At 40.6% G+C, this 22,500-nt stretch overlaps 1 protein-coding gene across 3 annotated transcripts in view; it reads right to left on the reverse strand.

The window, feature by feature from the left end:
* Positions 1-20,948, reverse strand: part of LOC123752355 (lachesin-like) — a 375,643-nt gene extending 354,695 nt beyond the window's left edge. For 2 of the 3 annotated variants that reach the window (XR_011224554.1, XM_069312810.1), the window contains exon 1: positions 20,413-20,947. The gene's annotated coding sequence lies outside the window, so the exon portion shown is untranslated. Of the gene's footprint in view, positions 1-20,412 lie in introns of all 3 variants that reach the window. The other variant, XM_069312820.1, reaches the window with a different exon arrangement.
* Positions 20,949-22,500: the final 1,552 nt, after the last annotated feature.

Raw genomic sequence — 22,500 nt, forward strand, 5'->3', positions numbered from 1 at the left:
TATAGAGAAGGATGACTAAGTTACTCCCGGGATGTAAGAACCTTTGCTTGTGAAGAGTCTAAGAAGGTAAGTTTACCTTCCCTAGAAAGGTAAACTTACCTTTCAGGGACGGTGAACTTACCTTCTTACAGCAGGGGGTTCCCCAACCTGGAGAGGGACGAATAGGAAGACTGCGTCGCGATTCCTCCAAAATCGTCCACTTTAGGAATAAAGGAGAAACTTCTACAGCAGGCAGGCACTGAGCCCTTATTTATAATGTCAAGTTATTCTAACCAAGTGTGAAGCTCATGTCGAAAAAAATAATTAAAGCACAGGTAAAGATATGAAATTATACACAGAAATCACAATTGCGTGATGGATCAAATGAACAAATCCACAAGGGCCGTGACGAGGATTCGAACCTGCGTCCGAGAACATCCCAAACGTTGCCTTAAAGATATGAAATATCTTTATTTGAAAGATATGAAATACTTAAGCTTTTATAGGAAAACCGATTATAATTAAGGTACAAGAAATACAAATATATAAAGCAAATGTGATCACTTTTGGGAATAAAATATGAAAAAAATATTAGAATTAAAATATTTAAAATTAATTACGAGTTCCGGTTGAAATCGAGACTTACCTCTACTGGTTATTTTATATGAAACTTAACCCTAACACTTTTGATTAAGGGCTAATTCCATATTAAATAACCAGGGAAGGGGGGGGGGAGGAGATTTTACAGTGTATGAATAAAAACAATTAGACTAAGATAGAAGCTAATTTTGTTTAGATCAATTTGTTCACCCATAGTGCACGTGGTTCATTTATGATTTAAAAAATTTGGAATTTGACTTCTTCATCTTCAAAAATTATATTACTTCTAAATGGTGCAGTGCATAGAAAAGGCTGGAAACCACTGAGGTAAAGGAAGAAAGGACCTTTACTGAAGTACATCAATGGAAGAAAGGGCTTCAATGCTTTTTTTTTAATGTATGGGGCTTCCAAGGATACCAAAAGGGGCTTCAAATCAACCAGGTATCAACCAGGCTTAAACGAGATGTAAACAAATAAGTCTCTACCATTTTCAGCCCAAGTAAGACTGCGAGACAACGGACAGAAGCAAGGACTCTCGCTGGTTAAGTACACCAGTGGGAATGTTAGACTGGGTGTGTGGTTAAACATATAAAACATATGTTTTGAATACTACACAAATTTACCGGGAGAAAATATAATGCACAGCGCCAGTAATTCGTATGCACCTCTCCCCACCGTGCGGAAACTGCTATATATAAACCCCCTAAAACAATTATCTCAATAACAGCTGTGAAATGAACATTAGTACTGTATTTGCTAAATAAAACGAAAAAATTCTGATTAAAATTTCTTGTTATAAAATATTAAATAACTTCATTATTGTATATAAAACATGATCGTAACTATTTTATTTTACACCGATCAGGTAAATGAATTTTTTTTACAGCATTTACATACGTTACTAACAAAAATATAAAAAAAGAAGGTGCCGAGCACAGTGTTCTAGACACAGTGGTTTATGGTGTGATCTTAAGCATGTTATCACCTCTGTGGTTCCAAAGGTGAAGGTCTTCAGAGATCATCAGGTGTCACAAACAAATTTCAATATTTTTGTTAACAAAATAAATCCATGAATCCTTATTAAATCTCAGAATCTTTGTTAAATCTCAGATTTTTTGTTAAACAATCTAAGAATCTTTGTTAAACAAATCTAAGAATCCTCGATAAATCAATGGATGTTTGTTAAACAAAACTGAAAAACCATCCTTTAGACAACTGATAGTTATCATATAACCCGTTTCATGTTTGTTCTCACATGATTATATGAAAACAACGAGAGATGGTAAATTTGATTTAATTCGCACTATACAGAGGAAATTTGTACCCACAATCAGTCTATATTAGTATATACTCAGTTCCTTTAACGAAACTATATGTATATTTAGTCCATATATTGAACGTATATACAGCACTAAGTCTATTTAATGAACGTATATACTTAGCCTAACTTGTCCAAGCATGCACCACCATGCATGTAAATATACAGTTTGTATATATATCCAGACAACTTCAAAGATACACATCTTTGTACCTATATGTATAAAGGTACATAAAGGCATAAATACATATTTATGACACAAACTAGGCATCGCTCACTTACACACAGAAATCACAATAGCGTGATGCATCAAATGAACAAATCCACAAGGGCCGTGACGAGGATTCGAACCTGCGTCCGAGAGCATCACTTATTATATACATATAATTATCACCACCATCCCCCCTTCACATATGGTCTGGCCTGACGCAGCTTCCAGAAAAACTCTCAAGATAACGAGACCTTAACTTTTCTCATTCTCAGTTCTTAGATAAGTTTTGTGTATGCTTCAACGATCACCTTAAGCTTAACTGAGATTCGGCGTTCGAACTATGGGGTATTTTATGAAAGTTGACAGTTATGCTTATTGGAAAATATTAAGTGTCGACAAGTCATGCAATCGTGCATCTGTGCTTGGGACTAGTTCAATCAATTGCTTGTTCTCTGATCTGAGGCCAGAGCCACGAAGCAGTTACGGAAGTACTTACGAACGTGTACATCTTTCCTCAATCTTTGACGGCTTTGGTTACATTTATTAAACAGTTTACAAGCATGAAAACTTCCCAATCAACTGTTGTTATTGTTATAAACAGCTTCCTGGTGCTTCGGAGCTCATTAACTGTTTAATAATTGTAAACAAAGCTGCCAAAGATTGAGAAAAGATGTACAGGTTCGTAAGTGCTTGTCTAACTGCTTCGTGAATATAGGTCCTGGTTCTTAAGCGATTTTTTTTAATCAAATTCATTTCAGCGTTATCAAAATCTCAACTAAATTGATATTATTCTATTCTAAACAGTAAGAAGCGTTCTCTAAATATCCGGGGATAATTCTGACGCTATAACTCGGCTTAGTAGATTAATGGCTATTGGCTGTCTAAATTTGCAATGTTTATTACTTCAAGCTCACGTTTGCAACAGTGAACAGATAACAGTCACACAACGCGGCAGTGCAATATCTCTGCAACTATTACTTGCAACGGTACAAGGCGCTCGTCGTAGCTGTATCTGGCACTCTACGCAGCTATACATGGCACTCTACGCAGCTATACATGGCACTGATGCAGCTGTACCTGGCACTAGACGCAGCTGTACCTGGCACTAGACGCAGCTGTACCTGGCACTAGACGCAGCTGTACCTGGCACTGATGCAGCTGTACCTGGCACTAGACGCAGCTGGACCTGCCATTAGACGCAGCTGAACCTGCCATTAGACGCAGCTGAACCTGCCATTAGACGCAGCTGAACCTGCCACTAGACACAACTGAACCTGCCATTAGACGCAGCTGAACCTGCCACTAGACACAACTGAACCTGCCATTAGACGCAGCTGAACCTGCCACTAGACACAACTGAACCTGCCATTAGACGCAGCTGAACCTGCCACTAGACACAACTGAACCTGCCATTAGACGCAGCTGAACCTGCCACTAGACACAACTGAACCTGCCATTAGACGCAGCTGTAAGTGATACCACCCATCCCCTATTTCGATAATGGTCAAACCCACTGGAATTCCCAGGTATATCTAGGCGTCCAGAAAGCCTCGTTACCTTCTTGCGGCGGGAGGAATGAGGGAGTCGTGTTTCATCCTGGAATAATGATGACAAAAATCGTATTCCTACTTTAAGGAAAACTTGTGTTTGATCAAGGTTGAGTCTACTGAAGAACTGATGAGAGACAGAGAGAGAGAGAGAGAGAGAGAGAGAGAGAGAGAGAGAGAGAGAGAGAGAGAGAGAGAGAGAGAGAGAGAGAGAGAGAGAGAGAGAGAGAGAGAGCACTTGTTCTGACATGAGAAAGGGTCATGTGTGTGTGTGTGTGTTGTCAGAGCAGCTGTGCTGTGCTCGTGTGACCCAGAATGCTGTACTTGTCACAGCAAATCAATGTTTAGTTGTTCGTGTGATTTAGCAACTCTAGCCAAAAGCACTTGGCTATATGTTTGCCAAGTAAATATGTAGCTTTACATTCCTCTGGTGTACTTTGAAGGGGGGGAAAACATTTATCAGAGTACTCCCCCTTCCCTTTGTCAAATTATTTACTTCTTCACCTCCCTTACCTTCATTCTTCTCTACCATTCTCTCCCTCCTCCTCCTCCACGCGTCCTCTCCCTCTCTTCTCAAAACGACACTTGTAATATTTCCTGGGCATGTGTAGTGCCAGCCATGTTGCATCACCATATACATCACCATACCTCATTACCACTGTATCGCTCAATCCCACCACTTGTCGGGCTCCAGTATCAAGCCTATAGTAATCACCAAACGTAGGTCCCTAAATAATATACATCCTTTAATTCACTTTGGATCATCTTAGCCTCGAACTGCAGACCACAAATATGCAGTTCTACCTACGGAGCCCCCAACCCCCATAATAAGGGCTCCAGAGACACGTATCTGTTGTCCAACTGAAACTTTAGACCTCTGAGGAATCACCAGAGGCGTGGTCAAGGTGTTAGGACGTCCTAGTCATATAAATTGCTAGCAACCATATTGTGGCTAATAACATAGCGAGGCTCCGGTGGTCTAAAGTGAATGAAGTGTTACGATATGGCGGTTAGTAATTTAGTATACAACATGATGAACTCCCATTCTCCATGAATGGGAGTTCACAATATCTCCACTGGGTGGAGATATTATGTCTGGCGTATGTACAAAACATATATATATATATATATATATATATATATATATATATATATATATATATATATATATATATATATATATTTGTATATATATATATATATATATATATATATATATATTTATATATATATATATATATATATATATATATATATATATATATATATATGTATATATATATATATATTAGTATATTTTGGTAGCAGTCTTTCCTGTAGACATATATTATTAAATATGACCGAAAAAGTAAGATTAATAATTCTAACACGAATTTTCTCAATCTTTCGTACATTTCTTTTCACTGTTGGAGGTAAATCAAAAATCAATTCTCCAAAATTCATTTTTATTTCTAGTCTGACGCGACACGAGCGCGTTTCGTAAAACTTATTACATTTTCAAAGACTTTAGTTCACAAATACACAACTGAATAGAACTTACGCATCTCCGATTTTATATCTACATTTGAGTGAGGTGGAAGGGGTGATGTGGCATTAACACAAGACAGAACAAGAGGTGGCATTAATAGGGTATTAATTTCATCAACACAAGACAGCACTACACATCAAGAAGTCAACACCAGCAATCAACAGCCAATTAATGCACAACTATATTCTACCCACCTCAAGACTCCGCTCTAATATAGAAGCATCAAGAAATATGGACCAATAGGCTTTCTACAAACACTTCTATTCAATACCCATTGTTTCATGTTCTGGCTTGTGTTGATGAAATTAATACCCTATTAATACCACCTCTTGTTCTGTCTTGTGTTGATGAAATTAATACCCTATTAATGCCACCTCTTGTTCTGTCTTGTGTTAATGCCACATCACCCCTTCCACCTCACTCAAATGTAGATATAAAATCGGAGATGCGTAAGTTCTATTCAGTTGTGTATTTGTGAACTAAAGTCTTTGAAAATGTAATAAGTTTTACGAAACGCGCTCGTGTCGCGTCAGACTATAAATAAAAATGAATTTTGGAGAATTGATTTTTGATTTACCTCCAACAGTGAAAAGAAATGTACGAAAGATTGAGAAAATTCGTGTTAGAATTATTAATCTTACTTTTTCGGTCATATTTAATAATATATATATATATATATATATATATATATATATATATATATATATATATATATATATATATACCTAACAGCTCACATTTTGAACAATTCACATTTTCAAATTTAGCTCCAAGCACAAAAATCAACAACAACAAAACGAAGGCAACATCCTGCATATTTAACCAAACGATCAAAATATTTTCACAATTAACTCATAGCAACCACACGCTACATACGCATATATATATATGTGTGTAAAACATAACACCATTCACATGAACGAACATGGTGGCGATTCACGCCGGAGGAGGAGACAAGCAGCTCCGTTGACCCGACACACGCCCCGCGGGTCTTCCTGGCGTCCCTTGACGTAGCACCGTAGGTAATTAGGCAACACAATCCGCGAGACACCGGAACGAGGACTCCCGTCTCGTCTTACGCCAGGTGAAGAAAGTAGGGGACATGAGGGCGGCTCTGGCTCTTGTGCGACGCCTCCGCAGAGACCAATATCCCTCGTCTCTTGCTCCACACAATTTTCCACTATCACCTTACCTCACTATCACCAAACTAGGTGCTGGGTTAGTCAGGACGAAAGAGCAGGGAACACGACCTCACGTAATCCTTAGTTGCTCACAGTTATGTCTGTCATATTTGTTTCTGGTGTATAAAGGTAACGCACTGGATTAAGGTATTGGTAACGGGCGCTTTAAGATAACGTACAGAGGCTTTATCCATGTGGTCACCATAAACAACATGGAGGTCGACAGTGCTACACCATGATTCCCTCACCATACATCCAGTCACTATTCCGCTGCTGTTTATTTAATTAAAAATAACAAACAAATTTGTTTAAGCCTCTACCCCAAAAAAAAAGGGAAAAAATTCAGAGGGGTCAAAATATCCAAACAGAAAATCCCAGGCAGATGTTAATAGGCAAATTGAGCAGCGCTTGATTAAAAACGTGTAGATATGAATATGCATGACAGTATACTTTTAAACCAATAAATATATTCATAGTATACACATCCGGACAGTTTTCAAATGGATTCAGTTAAGCGGAGTTAAACGGACCATATAAATACATGCAAATGACTATAATTATTCGCTGTACTGTGCATACAAAAAAATTATTATTTGTCATTAGAATCCTTATGCTGATATATTTTCTCACTTGTTGATGCTTCTTAATGAGCCGCAACACTCCTTAATTATCGATCATTTGCCCAAAGTCATAACTAACACTGTCACAGGCGCCACCATAACTACTGCGGAGGGAACGTGAACTATATCAAAGGAACGTGAACTATATCAAAGGAACGTGAACTATATCAAAGGAACGTGAACTATATCAAAGGAACGTGAACTACATCAAAGGTTGCCATTTGGTCACAATTTGGTCTGGGAGACATCTCCCGTCACGCAGGGTGCAGTCGCACCTCCACAGATCTCCAGTATCATCTCTTGATACTGGTAATGGTTCAAAAGGGCCACCACTTACGGGCTATTCAGGTCCGTGCCACCTCTTGGGCGGCTTAATCTTCATCAATCATCATCTACATGAAAGGAACGGACACAACATTCCCGGAGAAGGCTAAACACACACATATAAACCTGACACATTTACCTAACAAGGGACGAAATAAGTACAAAACTATGTCTTCCAAGCAAGCGACGACAGTCACCACCCCTCGCAGCTGGGGCCATCCACCTTCTCCCAGAGCTCACGCAACTAACGTCTATTGAAGGTGTATTATTAAATAAATTGACACACTTACCACAAGGTCACATGAATACAGGCCAACTGCAGAAGAACTAACTGATCCGTACGAGCCAGTAAGGCCCTATGGGCTCACCATAGCCCGTGCTACTTGGAACTTTGTTCCAGGTAGCGAATCTTTAACAACAAAAACAACAGCTCTTATTTACATTCCCGCTAACTCATACATATGTATCTAACATATGCTTCAATTAATCTATCGATCCCACGTCTATTATGATAGATTTGGCGTGCTGAGGTTAGGTTAAGACAACCTTATTTGTGCGAATTGGGTGATTCAAGAGACATTGGGTAGTATAAAACTTAGTTCCCGTACATCTGTTATTGTTGGTGCTCAGTGAAGGTACCTTGAGGTTACCTTGAGGTGCTTCTGGGGCTTAGCGTCCCCGCGGCCCGGTCGTCGACCAGGCCTCCTGGTTGCTGGACTGATCAACCAGGCTGTTGGACGCGGCTGCTCGCAGCCTGACGTATGAGTCACAGCCTGGTTGATCAGGTATCCTGATCACGTAACCTGGTCATATTATTATTTTTCTTGTTATTATTTGTATTAGTTTTAATAATTATTAATATTAGCATTAATAATATTAATTAGTATTATTATGATATTAATTTTTTTATAATTATAGTTTTCATTAATATTATTAATTATTAATTATCATTTGTATGTCTATTTTTATCCACATTAATATTTAAACACTTCTGGTAATTGTAAATAATCGACAGAGACTAACAAGGTAAGTCTCAGGGCGTTCAACAAGTCTGTAAGAGGAAGTTCAGCCAATACCAAATGTGCGCTAGTTAGTGTAGCTGTCAACATGTGCTAGACGGGAGTAACTTATGTTCTCACGAAGTTATACTCACGCATATTCGTGCTCCACGCCATGATTACTCATGCACGCGGACGCCTGACTTACGCACCTCAACAACCCCACGAAAGCCAGTCACTAGTGCACGAAAAACTGAAGCTTGACTTCATACTAGTATTCTCTCATTAGCATGGCTTACTTTTCGTCTATGATCAAAGTTTCCCCCCCTTTCCACCAATCTTTTTCCCCCCTTTGCTTCCTGATCAACCTCTCCGCTGATCAATGTCCCCGAGAGCAACAAAAGCTTTTAACGTGATGCGGGGTGACAATGGTGATTGTTGGAGCAAGTAGGGAGCCTCTACAGCCTCTCTCCGTGTGTGTGTGTGTGTGTGTGTGTGTGTGTGTGTGTGTGTGTGTGTGTGTGTGTGTGTGCGTGTGTGTGCTTCTACTTTCTCGTGTGGAGTTTATCATCAAAATGGAAAGTTTTATGAGAAGGAGAAGAGAGAAAAAAGCGTGTTGTGCCGAGTGACTCAATTATGTGTGTGTTAGATTTGTGTGTGTGTATACTCACCTAGTTGTGCTTGCGGGGGTTGAGCTCTGGCTCTTTGGTCCCGCTTCTCAACTGTCAATCAATTGATGTACAGATTCCTGAGCCTACTGGGCTCAGGAATGTATATGGGAGGTGTGTATGGGAGGAATGTGTCTGGGAATGTGTATGTGTGTGTGTATGTATGTATGGGAGGTGAGAGAGAGAGAGAGAGATAGTAAGAGAGAGTGGGATAGTGAGAGAGAGAGAGATAGTAATAGAGAGAGAGAGAGAGAGAGAGAGAGAGAGAGGGGGAGGCTATGAGACAATCGACTTGAGAATGGTCCAGGACGGACCGAAACGTCGTTGTCCCTTCACCTACTAGTGTGTGGTCTGGTCAACAGAGAGAGAGAGAGAGAGAGAGAGAGAGAGAGAGAGAGAGAGAGAGAGAGAGAGAGAGAGAGAGAGAGAGAGAGAGAGTAGGGGGGAGTGACTAAGAGTGTACCAGCTTGAGGGAGAGTAGCGTGCGAAGGAATGTTAAGTGGGGTGCCACGAGAGTGCCAGAGTGGCGCTGGTGCCACCGAGAGTAGTTACAGAGTGGCCCCCGGCCCAAGGTGGTGTGGTGCGTGTAGGTATGTGATCGCCACTCACAATTCTCCTATAATTTAATAGTTGATTTGGAAATGGCCTCGCAAATTGGTCCGTGTAAACACTCCTTCCTCTTTTTTTTTAAACTTTTACAGTGATTATTTTTAGGAGCGATTAATTCTTCATTCTCGCTGTTAGTTCCCCCATCTGTCACAAGCTAACCCCCTCCCCCCCTGTCTGTCACACGCTATCCCCGTCCCCCCTCTTCCCTGTCAATCTTCCAGCCTGCCTTTGTGTGTCTGATACTTTCAGAACCTCCCCCTGTATAACCAATGGTATATTACGCCGACAAACAACACCAGTATTCCACTCAACCCCCCAAATTAAGCAGGCGATGAGTCACAATAACGTGGCTGAAGTATGTTGACCAGACCACACACTAGAAGTTGAAGGGACGACGACGTTTCGGTCCGTCCTGGACCATTCTCAAGTCGATTGAGAATGGTCCAGGACGGACCGAAACTTCGTCGTCCCTTCAACTTCTAGTGTGTGGTCTGGTCAACCGCCCAAATTAAGTCCTGGAAGTGATTAACAAGAGCCTCCGATGTAAGCCACGCTGGTGACCAAGGTTATCACCAGGCAACACTCGACCCCAAGCAACTGACCAATAATATTCTCTAATGCATACAACAATAACACAGATGATCAGTATTGCCGTCTGACGCCCTCGGTAATCTTGAGGGTGGCTAATATTGCCGCCTAACGCCCCCGGAAGCCTTGTCAGTGGTTCAAGTTAGCCTGTAATGCTTACAGTAGCCATGATGGTGGCTAATATTACCGTCTAACGGCCCCAGTAGCCATGATGGTGGCTAATATTACCTTCTAACGGCCCCAGTAGCCATGATGGTGGCTAATATTACCGTCTAACGGCCCCAGTAGCCATGATGGTGGCTAATATTACCGTCTAACGGCCCCAGTAGCCATGATGGTGGCTAATATTACCGTCTAACGGCCCCAGTAGCCATGATGGTGGCTAATATTACCGTCTAACGGCCCCAGTAGCCATGACGTGGCTAATATTACCGTCTAACGGCCCCAGTAGCCATGATGGTGGCTAATATTACCGTCTAACGGCCCCAGTAGCCATGACGTGGCTAATATTACCGTCTAACGCCCCCAGTAGCCATGCCGGTGGCTAATATTACCGCTTAACGCCTCCAGTAGCCATGCCGCTGGCTAATATTACCGCCTAACGCCCCCACTAGCCATGCCGGTGGCTAATATTACCGTCTAACGCCCCCAGTAGCCATGCCGGTGGCTAATATTATCGTCTAACGCCCCAATAGCCATGCGGGTGGCTAATATCACCCTTCTAACGCCCCTAATAGCCATGCAGGTGGCTAATATCACCCTTCTAACGCCCCTAATAGCCATGCCGGTGGCTAATATCACCCTTCTAACGCCCCCAGTAGCCATGCCGGTGGCTAATATTACCGTCTAACGCCCCCAGTAGCCATGCCAGTGGCCAATATCACCTTCTAACGCCCCCAGCAGGTATGGCGATCGCTAATATTAGCGTCCGACGCTAAAAGTAGCCATAAGGGATACAACTTTTAGCGTCTCACTTAGCGCCAGGGAGAGGGTTCATATTAGCGTCCAAGTGCTTCTAAAAATACGAGTGTTAACTAAATATCGTCCGGGGGTCCCATAATAATAAAAAGGTGATCAATATTACAGTCTAACACCGCCTCAAACCACAAATAATCAATATTTGCACCAGACGCCCTCAGAAAAAAAATTACCTGATGCCTCTATAAACAAAAAATCAGGACATTGCCATAGATTCTTTCCTTCATTTCTGGTCGAACCTAAACCTTGTGTGCTTGTCAGCTTACTGTCGACGGCTGTTGCCAAATCAAGTTACGGGCTCACCATAGCCCGTGCTACTTGGAACTTTGTTCCAGGTAGCGAATCTTTAATAACAACAACAACAAGGCTGTTGCCGCCCGACTGAGCACTTGTGAGAACGTAGGAGTACTCTACTGTACAACGGAGGGGTAGAGCAGCTATGCAAGTCTGAGCGCACTCTGCAGTCATGTGCAACAGTGTACATGACCACGCAACAGTACGTCCAGACTGTTGCACAGTCGGGAAGTACTATGCTACGGTTTGGAAGCACTGTGTAATAGTCTGAGAGCACTATGACCTTTATAATGTCTCCAGTACGAACTTTGTAATAATATAAAAAGCTGTTGTGAATGATTCTTAAATATTTGGTACCTAGTTTATTAAAGGTTTAAAAAATATATTGAAGCAGTATATGTATGGGCGAGGTGTGTGTGTGTGTGTGTGTGTGTGTGTGTTTGTGTGTGTGTGTGTGTGTGTGTGTGTGTGTGTGTGTGTGTGTGTGTGTGTGTGTGTTTGTGTGCGTGTGTGTGTGTGTGTGTGTGTGTGTGTGTGTGTGTGTGTGTGTGTGTGTGTGTGTGTGTGTGTATTTATCTAATTGTATTCACCTAGTTGTGTTTCCGGGTGTTGAGCTCTGCTCTTTCGGCCCGCCTCTCAACTGTCAATCAATCAACTGTTACTAACTACTGATTTATTTATTTATTTATTTATTTTTTCTCACACACACACCCAGGAAACAGCCCATAACAGCTGGCTAACTCCCAGGTACCTATTTACTGCTAAGTAACAGGAGCATCAGGGTGAAAGAAACTCTGCCCATTTTTGTTTCTCGCCGGAGCCGGGAATCGAACTCGGGTCGCAGGATTACATGTCCAACGTGCTATCCAAACAGCTACCGGCGCCCTGGGAACACACACACACGCACACCGGTGTGTGCGTGCGTGTGTGTGTGGTGGTGAAGGTTTGGGGGGGAGTGAGTCAAGAAGAAATTAACACGTACTGAATAATCTGTAAACGTATGTCCATAAAGAAAATAAAAATAAAAATGTTGAGCGCTACCGAGTATATTTCGACACGTCTTCTGAAGCCCCGACAAAACGGATACATTGGTCGCATATAGACGAACGAATACAACGGTAACATTATCAAGTCTTAATGGAAATAGTTGTTCATAAATCCCCCTTAAGACCTTTCCTAAATAAATTAATGAAAGAGATTCACGAGTGTGCAATCCATTATATATATTCATGCTATTTGTATTAATGATTTGAATGAAAGCCGATTCGATAATATTTCAGTCTAAAATATTTTTTTACAGTTGGTGATGGAAGATAAACCTCCCAATCAACTAGGCGAGAATTTTTCAGACAAATGTATTAGACCATTTTCAACAATAATTTGGGTGGAGAAAATATATTTTTTCCTATACAATACGTATCGCATTATTTATAAGGTATTTTGTAAATGACACTGTTATCGCTATTCCTACCTAGTAGGACTAGGAATAAATTGCTATGTAGGACTATTCCTCTCTAGTAATTTTCCAATGATGATTTCATAAGTAAGCACATCATGTAAATCATATAATTTTAAAGAATTAGCAATGTTTTAAAAAAAAATTTAATTTAATTTTGTTATTCAAGAAAAGTACATACATAGTTGATTTATAAACATAATGTTGGATTTATAGATAGAGCTAGTACATACAATACCTAAAACCTTTAATACGCATAGAGTTTCGGGCGTTTCGGGCGCTAAAATATGGTAAACAAAACACATTTTTAGCTTTAATTTCCTCACTGCTGATTTTGTTATAATATTCATGTTGCCCTTTGCCTCTGCAGGTGTAAACAAAAACAAAAATTTTGGGACAAAGGTTGGATCTGGGGGAATCAATATTTTCAAACAGAATCAATATTTCAATTTCAAAATTTATTTATTTAATTTTCATCCAAAATTTCGGTACTAACAATGCGATGAGCTCTTAAATCCAGAGAAGAAAAGAAAGATTGTTTAACATTATATCTATGGCCAGAAAAGTAATGTTCATATGGAAAATGTTAGTTGTTTTTTTTCAATCCTGAATAATATAGCAGTGAGTTAATATATTAAGAAATGGCAAATATACAAAAAAATTAAAGTCCCCATAGAACGTTTTATACAAGAGATGTGGTTAATTTCATTATATATTCGTCTGAATTTTCACATGACCCAAAAAAAAAAAAAATCTTCAGCATATCTAAACGGTGAATTAATTTCAGGTATTATTCCGCAACTGCTGTATTTTTTTTTTACTTTACAAGTAACTGAAATAGATGAATTCCTTTACCATTCGAAAAGTGAGAAGACAGTATTATCAGAAATCAATTTACGTTCTTGTATATCAAGTCTTAGAAGACTGTCATTGATATCTAAAGATATGATTAATCACTTCAAGCGGCGAACCAATACGCAGGTTCCAACCTCGTCCTGCTCAAATTATTTCCGCAAGAATATCATTCACTCGAACTTTAGTAAATAAAGAAAATCAAAACTTGATTAATTAACTTTCCTGATTAATGGACACACTGGGTTTGTTTAGACATATTACATAGATGAGAACCCGAGAGAGTACCTGACAGATACATTCCTTGTTTCCCCCCCCCCCCCCGATTGTCATTTGTCATTGTCATTGTTTATATTCTTGTTTATATACTACTACTACTACTACTACTACTACTACTACTACTACCACTGCTACTACTATACGCTCTGTCACTACTTCAGACGATGTGCTGAAATGTACAAGGCAGCACTCAAATACTTCCTGTTTAAATTTCCTAGATGAAATTTAAGCTATACCTGGCTCAGTCCTATAGCCACTCAGCCAGTGACTGCCTGCCGAGTGGTTATAGGACACTATATAGGTTATAGGAGCCAGGATTGAGGACACAAGCGGAAACAAAGTTTCCACGTGAGCCACAAAGACGTTATACAAGGAATGAGTGTCAAGAGTTAAGCAAATATAATGCGGTAAGAAATGATATTGTGAAGGAAGCATTTCATAAACAGTTTCTAATGGGGATATGACAAGAGATCAACTGGCTTGGAAAACCTCTTGACAAGTTGTGGGACCGTAGCGCAGAATAACGTATAACCCCCCCCCCCCCCCGGGGAGTACATCTAGGTGAGCACAACTAGCCGACTACGTCAAGGTCTTGATTCATCAAACATTTACATGTGTCCACTTACGAAACCTATGCATCTTTCGTACACAGCGTACAGAAACGTGCCTTAATTAAGGGGACCGGTATTAATAATTTCTTATTATTATTTGACCATAAAATCCAAACCATTACATATTTCAAGAGAGCTTCGTTTCCTTAGTCTGCCATACAGGAGGCGCCACTAGCGGTCGCATGGTGTCCGAGGCCAATATTATGACAAGAATTTGATAAACTTGAGCGCCAAACCCCATTGTTTACAATGGCGCCGGTGTTCAAAATCATAACAACATGAAATCTCATTTTTCTCTTACCCTCGACTGTGTATTTCCCTGAGCGTGTGAATTACTCATGACTGTGGGAGTCCCCTTACTCATGCTTGTTAGTGTAACCTTTCTAATAGCAGTTCCCGTGGCGCAGTGGTAAGACACTCGCCCAGCGCTTCGTGAGCTCTTTGACCTGGGTTCGTATCCTGGCCGGGGAGGATTGACTGGGCGCCAATCCTTAACTGTAGGCTTTGTTCACCCAGCAGTGATTGGGTACCTGGTTGTTAAACGATTTGGCGGGTCGTATTCCGGGGAAAAATTGAGATTAAGGACCTGTCCGAAACGCTATGCGTGCTAGTGGCTGTACAGGAATGTAAGAACTCTTGTATATATATATATATATATATATATATATATATATATATATATATATATATATATATATATATATATACATACATACATATATATATATATATATATATATATATATATATATATATATATATATATATATATATATATATAAATACAAAAAATATAAAATAATAATAGCTTTCCCTTATTCATGATTGTGAACGAAGTCTCACTGCTTAAAAATAATTGTTTACATTTTAATCAACATTATCTTAATTATTTGCATTTTTATTATTTACCATCTTAACACTAAAATTTATATATTTGTTACTGTTGATAAACTAGAAGTATCAATAATAATGTATTACTAATATTATCATTATTATTACAATTATTTCCCAACATTGTCAACGATTAATATAACTATTTTATTATGACCAGACCACACACTAGAAGGTGAAGAGACGACGACGTTTCGGTCCATCCTGGACCATTCTCAAGTTGATTGTGAGAATGGTCAAGGACGGACCGAAACGTCGTCGTCCCTTCACCTTCTAGTGTGTGGTCTGGTCAACATACTTTAGCCACGTTATTGTGACTCCTCGCCTGCACAATTTTATTATATCATAGTATAGCCCATCCTCCTATTTTGGTAGTACTTATAGAAACGATGAGGACCATAGTATATATACCGACGAACAACGAAATTATAACGTAGAAATCTGAACTAATGAGTTAGACAAACCGGAAAACAATTTTTTACTTAAGATGCAAAGACAAACTAAAACCTAACCTCCCGAGGCCTAATACACTATATCTGAGGCCTTATATAGTATATATGTGTGCTATACTAGGTCTAGGAATATTTAAATTTCTGTTTTAGCTTCATTTATTTTAAAAGAATTCCTTACTAGTCAGTATATTACTATCTAAAAGCTAAGTACGTACTAATTCGTGATTATTGACGACTGTCACAATAGGTACTATCTGAACAGGAAGATGGGTTGGTACTGTATTTAATAATGTTAATATAATGCAATAGTTATTGTAAATTTTATTAACACTATTATTAATCTAACTTCATTGTTTGGAAGATAGTGTCAGCATTATATGGGAGATGCTGTTAACATTATATAGGCTGTCAACATTATACAGAAGATGCTGTCAACATTATACAGGAGATGCTGTCAACATTATACAGGAGATGCTGTCAATATAATACAGATGCTGTCAACATTATACAGGAGATGCTGTCAACATTATACAGGAGACTCTGTCAACATCATACAAGAGACGCTGCCAACATTAGGGATGCTGTCAACATTATAGATGATGTCAACATTATACGGGAGATGCTGTCAACATTATACGGGAAATGTTGTCAACATTGTACAGGAGATCATGTCAACATTATACAGGAGATACTATCAACATTATACAGGAGATGCTGTCAACATTATACAGGAGATGCTTTCAACATTAAACAGAAGATGCTGTCAACATTATACAGGAGATGCTGTCAACATTATACAGGCTGTCAACATTATACAGGAGATGCTATCAACATTATAAGGAAATGCTGTCAGCCTTTTGCAGAAACTGAAAATATTACACGAAAGATGCTGACAATTACGTGGGAGAAGCTGACGTTACACGGGAAATGCTGTCAACATTATACGGAAAATGCTGCCAGCATTACACCATAAATGCTGTCAACGATACACCATAAATGCTGCCAGCATTACACCATAAATGCTGCCAGCATTACTCCATAAATGCTGCCAGCATTACACCATAAATGCTGTCAACATTATACGGAAAATGCTGCCAGCATTACACCATAAATGCTGTCAACGATACACCATAAATGCTTCCAGCATTACACCATAAATGCTGCCAGCATTACTCCATAAATGCTGCCAGCATTACACCATAAATGCTGACAGCATTACACCATAAATGCTGCCAGCATTACTCCATAAATGCTGCCAGCATTACACCATAAATGCTGCCAGCATTACACCATAAATGCTGCCAGCATTACTCCATAAATGCTGCCAGCATTACACCATAAATGCTGCCAGCATTACTCCATAAATGCTGCCAGCATTACACCATAAATGCTGTCAACGATAAACCATAAATGCTGCCAGCATTGCACAATAAATGCCTCCAACACCAAACAATTACAATTAAACACGCTTGGTCTGTGAAATACACATACCATTACCACTGTTAAAAGTGGTGTTTGATCTATAGTTTTGATTTTTAATTCTTTTGAAGTAATAATTGACAAAAACAAAAAGGTAGAAATGATGCTAAAAATAACCATTGTTTCAAAGGTTAATACCAAAGTTAGATTATGCTTCATTCCTGCTTCGCTGATAACCACAGACAGAATATTTCTTTTATATTATTTAAAAAAACCAATATATATATATATATATATATATATATATATATATATATATATATATATATATATATATATATATATATATATATATATTCTCTTTGGTACAAGGTAAGCTTAGGATGACATGAAGCTTTCACAGTTTGATGATATCTCTTACCACTTTTAAACTTTTTATGATTTTCCATGTTATTTTGTCGTTGTTCTATCAATCAGAGTTATTTTACAGATGAATTTTTTTCTCGCGGTTTTATTGATTAATTAAAACAAACATTTATGTGGTTATACTATTGTATATTCCAATATACATTATCTTACTCATAGAGAGAGAGAGAGAGAGAGAGAGAGAGAGAGAGAGAGAGAGAGAGAGAGAGAGAGAGAGAGAGAGAGAGAGAGAGACTCACAGCAAAACAGACTCACCACAAGAGGGCCACACTCACCAACACACTCATGCCCCAGAAGCCCCCAAAGACAGGCAACATTATATTAAACACCAATAATCAAAGAAAACTATCAGAAGTCAAATCAATATATTAAATGATCACAAGAACGGAAGGAACGTTCAATATCTATACAGTTATGAAACACAGGTAGCAAGGGGGGACGGGTATTGTCTGGGAGCCAGGGAGAGTGTATTGGGGAGGAGAAAGTGGCAATAATCACTCAGTAAACACTTAATAAAACATGCAATAAATTCGGCCATATTAATCACTGGTGTGTCTCCCCCGACTTCCCTCGGCCCGCTGGCCAACAACCAGTGCATGAAGGTGTCTCCAGTGCCTGATATATAGTCAACTTGACATCACATCATATTACATGCTCTATGATGGCGTTGGAGCCACGGGAGCGCGATCATTCGCTGGACGGACCGCTTCTAGATCCGCTTTCCTGCTGCTGCTGGCGGGGGCGGCGGCGGCGATGGTGGAATTTCCATCGCCGCCCCTCCTCCGCGTTCAAGTCTCCCAGCGGCCGCGATTTTCCAGCACGGCTCACCACGATGTGGAGGCCGGCGGACGGAACCACCACTATCACACTACCTCGTGGCCACAAGGCCTCTTTACGGTGGAAGATACATCAGTGTATCCGCTAAATGCAGGCGATGAGTCACAATAACGTGGCTGAAGTATGTTGAACAGACCACACACTAGAAGGTGAAGGGACGACGATGTTTCGGTCCGTCCTGGACCATTCTCAAGTCGATTGTCGATTGTTACATTCGACTTGAGAATGGTCCAGGACGGACCGAAACGTCATTGTCCCTTCACCATCTAGTGTGTGGTCTGGTCAACACATCCGCTAAATATTCGCGTCATTCATACCGCAAAATATCCACTCTCAAGACATATTAACCGTCAAGAGGTTAAATGCTCTTATATTAACATACAAAACTACGTTTATTTAGCGATAATTATTTCCCCCTTATATACTGCGTTCGTTGCAAAATACAACAATAAAATTGTACTAATCCGACACACACAGAATGTTGCAGGAACAGAATATTCATATACATGAAAAAAAAGGTATTTTTCCGCTCAGGAAAAAGTTCTTCTCAGTTCTTCTCCGATGAGAGTGAACATCGTGTTATTGTTCACTGTGTTCCTACGTCGTAACTCTGACGGTGTTTATTCACCACCTCACAGTTCACGGACGCGAAAGATCCACTGAATTGTCACTTCACCGGAAAGAGTTATTCACAATTTATATTTCAATGGAGTACATTATCCCCCAGCACACACATCACTGGAGTACAGTATCCACCAGCTCTCTGATGCATTATCAACGAACTCACACTTCACTGGAGTGCATTATCAACGAACTCACTCTTCACTGGAGTGCATCATCAACGAACTCACACTTCACTGGAGTGCATTATCAACGAACTCACACTTTACAGGCCTAGAGCACAGCTAAACAGTTCAATCAGCTCTTAGCGTCCTTCTCTGCTTTTCTAGAGTACCTCATTGTACTCCCCGTAACTCAGATGTTCCGTGGGCTGTGAGAGGGAACGACAGGAAGGAAGGGAACGACAGGAGAAGGGAAGGGAACGACAGGAGGAGGAGGGAAGGGAACGGCAGAATGGAAGGGGGTGGCAGCAGTGTGGTGCTGTAGGGCATTAATATGACTCCTTGGATTAAGTTACCCAGTTTCTTGAGGGGTACTGAAGATGCTTCTATAACCTCATGCCCAAAAGAAGAACCACCATGCCGGTGTTTCTATGGAAGTGCATTGTGTTGTATTTTAGCGGCAGATGTCATTTTCTCGCTGATGATATTTGAAATAATAAATCCAGTTTCATACAATTTTTTTTCGATCTGGTAGTGATATGCTATTATCAAGTTCGTAATAGTTTGGTAACAAAATATATTTTCCCAGTTAATATTTTGTTGGAATGTTATATGGCCAATGTCAGATTAATCAAGATATTTCCATACAGCAGGATATTAATTGAACACGCTGAATACAGCCATCGAAACCAATCATGATACCACAGGAGCTAAAATGCATTAGCGAGTGTTCGCGCAATCATGCCGAATATTGTTCCCAAGAGACAGAAGGATTTTTTAATGTTTAAACACGTTACTCATTGGTTTACGCCGGAAATACACGAGTTGATTACATGATAAGGTACAAGATGAGAGATTAACATGATTTAATAGCTCAGGGGGGGATCAGGGGTAGAAGACGCGGTCAGAGTCGTTAGAAAAGAAAGCGTGAACAAACTTCGCACAACTGTGTGTGTGACATTACCTGGCTGTCAGCTCGTAAGGTCTGGAGCCAGCAAGACGGAGGCTGCGACACCACAAGACAGTTCCACCTGCTGTAACCTTGCCCGCGTTGAAAAGCGACCCACACACACACACACACACCAAGTGCGGCTGGCTTCTCCTCACATGCCCATTATAATTTCCTGCGTGTAACTAGTCTTATCATTTTTTTTCCAATTCAACCAACAAACCCCCGTTTTGCTCCCCTCGGAATTATAATACAAAAAATAAACCGAATTAAGTTAAGAATTCCAATGACTATCGGCTCTTGGTCAGGACTGGACGAGGCCGCGTCAGTAGTGTGGCCGCGAGGGGAGACTGAAGCAAAGGCGAGGAGGGGACATGCTGATGTAGCGGAGGGAAGTGTACGACTAGTACACGCGTGGCCGAGGGGAGAGAGGTGGTGTGGAGTGTGTGTCTGTGTGTGTGTGTCTGTGTGTGTGTGCACCAGGCCAGCGTCGGGAGCCGTGCGCTTCTCGACCGTCACTTGTTCGCTCGCGACGCCAACTGTTGTTGTGTTGTTTTCCCGGGACGGTCACGGCGCACCCCCCAGTCAACGGTGCCGGGAGTCGCTAGCACGGGAGGCGGCTGGGACACCCACTGCCTCTCACCCTGCTTCTCCTCCCACGTGTTCCTGTTCTTGCTTTCCCCTCACACATGCTCCACCACCCACTCCTGTCATAAGCTGTCCCCTCACACATGCTCACCACCCACTCCTGTCCTATGCTGTTCCCTCACACATGCTCCACCACCCACTCCTGTCTTAAGCTGTCCCCTCACACATGCTCCACCACCCACTCCTGTCCTATGCTGTCCCCTCACACATGCTCACCACCCACTTCTGTCCTATGCTGTCCCCTCACCCATGCTTCACTACCCACTCCTGTCCTATGCTGTCCCCTCACACATGCTCCACCACCCACTCCTGTCCTATGCTGTCCCCTCACACATGCTCACCACCCACTTCTGTCCTATGCTGTCCCCTCACACATGCTCCACCCACTCCTGTCCTATGCTGTCCCCTCACACATGCTCCACCCACTCCTGTCTTATGCTGTCCCCTCACACATGCTCCACCCACTCCTGTCCTATGCTGTCCCCTCACACATGCTCCACCCACTCCTGTCCTATGCTGTCCCCTCATACATGCCCCTAAATCAACATTGGACATAACACGCATTATCTCCCAGGCAACGGTGTCACCCTGGGCAGTCTGACAATTTAGTGCTGGATCAATCCACACCCTTTAATCTGACAATTTTTGTTTTACTTCATATATATCCCCATGCACATATATATTCACATTATATGTAAGGCACCTGTGACAAGTTATTCTCCAGGATTATTATTTAAGCACATCATTTTCAATCAAGAAGTTGCAAAGAAAATATATATCGATAATGGCACAATGTTGTACACTATTAACAGGGTACAACACTTATTGAAGTGATTATTACAAATCACTTTATCGTGCTGGGGCTGCTTGAGTAACATTTGTGTGTCAAGCTTGACTGGTCCCCAAGGCAACATGCATCAGAAAATTCTTGACCCCTGAAGGATACGAACATGATGAAGTAATTTGATGATATGAGTGTGTGCCACAAATGGTCGACGAGAGATTTCTAGTAATGGGTTAAAGATGAGACGATTTCCAATACTTTTTTATGTATTCAGTTCGGCCGTGTGGTTATAGCACTGGACACACCAAGGGGTATGGAGGCTCTGGCTGGCCGGGTTCGAATCCTTCAGGGGTCAAGAACTTTCTGGTGTATGTTGGCTTGGGGACCATTCAAGCTTGACGGGTTTGTGTAATATATATATATATATATATATATATATATATATATATATATATATATATATATATATATATATATATATATATATATATATATATATATATATATATATATATAACAAAAACTAAAATTCAGTTATTATTAGAAGAGAGAAGTCCATCATGGTGCATCTTAACAATGGGAGAATAAACATAGTTGGGACACGGACAATGAAAGGCACAGCTGCAAACGGAAATAAAGAGAGAGAGAGAGAGAGAGAGAGAGAGAGAGAG

This window comes from Procambarus clarkii, chromosome 7, assembly GCF_040958095.1.
Source record: "Procambarus clarkii isolate CNS0578487 chromosome 7, FALCON_Pclarkii_2.0, whole genome shotgun sequence".
NCBI lineage: Eukaryota > Metazoa > Arthropoda > Malacostraca > Decapoda > Cambaridae > Procambarus > Procambarus clarkii.